Source organism: Haplochromis burtoni, unplaced genomic scaffold, assembly GCF_018398535.1.
Source record: "Haplochromis burtoni strain Fernald_Lab_line unplaced genomic scaffold, NCSU_Asbu1 Contig_181, whole genome shotgun sequence".
Taxonomy (NCBI): Eukaryota; Metazoa; Chordata; class Actinopteri; order Cichliformes; family Cichlidae; genus Haplochromis; species Haplochromis burtoni.
Genome location: NW_024582542.1, coordinates 469,444 through 474,053, shown reverse-complemented (window position 1 = coordinate 474,053; position 4,610 = coordinate 469,444). Strand labels below are relative to the sequence as shown.

The 4,610-nt window shown below is 38.6% G+C and overlaps 1 non-coding gene across 1 annotated transcript; it reads right to left on the bottom strand.

The window, feature by feature from the left end:
- Positions 1–862: 862 nt before the first annotated feature.
- On the bottom strand, positions 863–935 carry trnar-ccu. Its single transcript has one exon. It is a non-coding gene; the product is annotated as a tRNA-Arg (tRNA).
- Positions 936–4,610: the final 3,675 nt, after the last annotated feature.

Sequence of the window (4,610 nt, the reverse complement as noted above, 5' to 3'; positions counted from 1 at the left end):
TGTTTTGTAGAAACAAATATCAAGATGGACATGCAAAATTGTTTTATGGTGAATTTCAGTGTCTGAACTGCTGTTTTTACTGTGGAGGACAAACAAATCCTACCTGCCTGCCTACCTAGGTAGCCTTCAGAGACTGATTTAAACAAAATAACTTATTTGCCTTTCAAGCCATGCATTTATAATTGTGTTTTTGTTGCTTTGGAGTTTGCTTTTCATTGAGTTTGCCAGTCAATGTCCTATGATGTATATAACTTTTTCTTTTCTCAGTATTTCCCAGCTTCACATGGACAAATGCGGCTGTGTCTTACAGTTAACATCCTTATTGTATCCCCACACAAACAGTCACAGATGGCTGCCCCTCCCTGAGTTTTGTTCTGCTGCAGGTTTCTTACTGTTAAAAGGTAATTTCTTTATTTTTTTAATGTTCTTTATGTTTCCTTATTGTGCGTAAGTTTGACTATGGGATTCCTGGGTTGTTAGCTTCCTTTCTAAAATGTTGTTATGTCCTTACCTTGAAAGATAAACTGCTTTCAGAGGATTATTTCTTTGATTTGTCATTATATAAACATTGCTGAGCTGAAGTGAGAATAATGCTGATTGTTGTACGGTGAACTGGACTTCATATACTTAACCTAAAGATTCATTGGTCCAAAGTGATATTCATTTAACTTAATTTCATGACATATACTATAATGTTTTATACTTTTGTATAAAGGGTATGTACGTCTTTGAAAGAAAGAAAAATCAAGCAGTGAGAATCACTCATCTTTATTGTGATGTTTGCACTCAGCTTCAATGATGACTGTGTAAAGTGAAACGTATCTTAAAGAACGATAAACCTACAAATACCAAGAAAATGTTCCACCCCAGATGGGACTCGAACCCACAATCCCTGGCTTAGGAGGCCAGTGCCTTATCCATTAGGCCACTGGGGCGCGCACGAGTCGTTTCGAGGAAATTATACTAATATTAATTGAGGATAAGTGACAAACCATACTAAAAGGCAGTAAAAGATAAGTTAGTGGTTGATTTTTTTCTGTTTGGTTTGGAATCCATATCTATGTTTCTATTTTTATTTTTAATAAACGTACTGAATAAATCCAACTCAATGAAACGGCGCAGCCATTGCTCGCTACTCGGTTACTAAGCAACTAAGACCAAACCATTGAGTCAAGCTAGACGTAGAAGAACCGTGCTGCTTCCTGTTTAACAGCAAACTCGGATTGAATACAAAATGGTATTATGTTCCTTTTCCCGATATTACAAGCTTTGTATTCGGCTTATTCAGAGGAGAAAACAATCTGCCTCCGTTAAACAGTTTACGTTGAATAGATGTTAAACAGTCTCGTTAAATTGTGAAGCCTAGTGGTCGTAATTTTTATTTTGAAAGTCGTCGAGCGGAAACTTTTAACCATGTCGTTGTTAACGACAAACTAGCTAATGCTATCGACATCTAAGTAGAAAATACACCACGCCACAGCGTAAAACTTGTTATTTTCTTCTCTCTCTCTCTTTGTTTTTTAAATCACGGCAGAGCCGTAAGGAGATTTAGTTGTCGTTTACCCCGTTGTGAGGTTTTAATGACTAATTAAACCAACAGTGACCATTATGGTAAAAGGTTACGGGGTCGCCTGTTGTACAGCAAGAAACATAGTTTATAACTGGGTTATCAAGTAAGGACCGATTTATATAACACCAGACAGTGGACCTACAAATGTTGTAAAGTTGGTTTGATACCAACGCAAGGTTTGATCGGTACTGTTAATCAATATATGATGGCGTAATGGTCTTTTTCCCTTCCTTGTGAAAAGAGCCGATACACAGATACCTGTGCGTACAGACTACATTCTCTTCGGGGAAACACTGTGGATAAGAGCTAGATTAATATGCACAATTGACTACGTTACTAAGTCTTATGGGTAGGTAAGATAGGCCAATCTCGAGCTACGAAGTCCGTTGTACTAGAGATCAGAAGCAGCTGTTGTGAGTTATACTTATTTAAGATTGTAGGATGGTCTTGCGCAAGTAGGACTTAGCCAGCCATTGGGTAGCTTACGTATAGTCTGTTGTAGTACTTTTAAAGAGAATATCATAAAGCATATTCATATATTAGCTAGGATATTAAGGTAAACCTATATATGGGCCCCCAGTTAGAGACCATATTGTTCCAATACTTGAACACATTGGGATAGCTTCTATCCTATTCGCGTGAACTAACAACGAATTTAGTATGTGTTTGTCAAACGTTTGAATACTCCACTAATAACCCTAATCCATACGAATTTCTCGCATTCTCGTATACTTTTCTGTAGGTACGCGAGCACACAGTGCTATCTCGTCGCTTCTAAGCTTTGGTGATCAGCCTCCGTCATTCTCTCTTATTTATCGCTACTTTTTGTGTTTTTTTAGCATATTGTTTTTTACTCTTTTTCTTAAGAGTATGACCTTACGTGAATGCCAATTTTTGCTTCCTACTATCCTGCTGCGAATCAGTAAACTCCGAATTCAGAACCTCTAATGTGGTTAGATGGATGAGTATTCATTCAGAATCCCTGCCATGGCATATGGTCATTATCGTCCTTTTAGAAGGCAACACTTTCCATATAAAAGCAAATGATAAAATTGTCAAAAGTACTTTGGTCTACTGTAACACTTGCGATTTAGTTAGTAGAGCCATAGTAATATTACATCTTTTAGCGAACAGCCAAGAAGTAGTTATGAAAACATACCTGAAATGCTGATGGTGCAGTTCATTAAAACGGATGAAATCAGCAACATCTGGGACATACAATCGTAAGTTACCTAAGTGTTAATGCCTACGCCCCATCGAGACAATATTTTAGAAAGCATATACATGTAACTCACATCTTCTCCAATTCAAGATCATCAGTTTCTCCATTCAAACTGTTTGATAGTGACGGCATCTAAAAGTACTAAGCATGATTCTTCAAAAGAGCATTCAATCGTAAGTGTAAAGTTACGGCTGATATATAGCATTAGAGAACCCCACCAGTTTTGAAGCTCTATATTAAACAGTTACAAAGTGAGAAAACTCCCTTTGCAGGAAAACAACAATACTAGATAAGAGGAGTGTGGTCTGACTGAGGCTCCACTTTACCTCCGACAGTGTGAACTGTTTTCGCATTTTCGTTTGTGGTATAATTTAATAGACAAAAATGTTGTCCTCCACTGGTCAAAGGCGTTCATTCTCTCCCCACTCTTTGGTTGTTGCCATAATGAATGTAGTTATTGACTGTACGTACAATGCCTTGGAATAATTGAGTCACAAATTTTGCAATCTATGACCGGCTATAATCAGACTGTGAGTAGACATTTGAATCCCATTGAACTTGCACGGGGTACAATATTTATGTTACAGGCTACCCTTCCTAATGGAGTTAGGTTAGCTCAATCAAAGTAACGAATCACTGCACTGTGTGTGCAGTGTGGCAGGAATCAGAACCAACATAGATCTCTTAGGTCATTCCGAATCTCAGCCCATCTGGCAAACAAATCCACCATGATATCACTTTTCCATTATGCGTTTAATTTCAGAATGTTACTACGCTTAAATATCTAACAGCATTGATTTGCCATGTGATTTGAGCTGATATGCTAAGTCAGTGCTGAACTGATTCCTAATGATAGTATGTTGGTTTTGAGTGTATGCATGACCAAATTGCACTGGGTTGTTTCTAGTCTTCCCCGGCAAACTCCTGCTATGGGAGTAGATATAGAGCCATCTGTGATGCATCTGAAGTGTCATACAGTATATTCTTAGTTTCTTACAACTCCATGATGAGAGGCTAAGTAGTGCTGCTGTTTAGACTGTTGATTTGTGAAACGTCAAACGGTGTTGCTGCACCTGCTCATGTCTTGCTGTGTCATGTCTAGTTTCAGAAAAATATTGGCGAGAGAGAGGAGGATGCAGACCTCTGGATTGGGTACTGCGCCTTTCACTTGGGGGATTACAAGAAAGCTATGGAGGTAGTTTTTGTTGTACATGAGTGTGAATGCGCGTGTTTTCCTTGATACAGCCCCCAAATACTTTATTCACATATCAAAACGCTTTTGTAGGGTAATGTTTGATTATCCATTATATTCTTTCCATTTCCTGATAGGAGTACAAGTCGATGACCAACAAACCTGAGTGTCCTGCTGAGGTCTGGGTCTACTTGGCCTGTGCCCTGTTTTTTCTGGGGCTCTATAAAGAAGCAGAGGAGGCTGCATCCAAGGGTAGGCAGATATTTGTGTACAATGTCACTGAAGGGCAGACGTGCACTAGTATTCTGTGGAACTGTTACAAGTAGAGTCCCAGACTGGGACATGTTTGGTTTACCAAGAGCAGCAACTGCTTTAATATAAAAATGTGTACTTACTTGGTTCAGCAGTTGATGGCAAGCTTTTGAAAGCAAAGGTATTGCATATAGATCGAACATTACAGAGTCAAGGTTAATTTGACAAGTTTAGTGACATCTAACATGTTGAAACCCTTCCTGGTCAAATAATTAAGAGTTTAGTGCTCAAATGTAGAGCTCCAATTCTGTTCCAAATCAAACTTCATCAAGCTAGACATAGTCCTGCTAGCAGCAAAGAGAGGGTTATCAGCG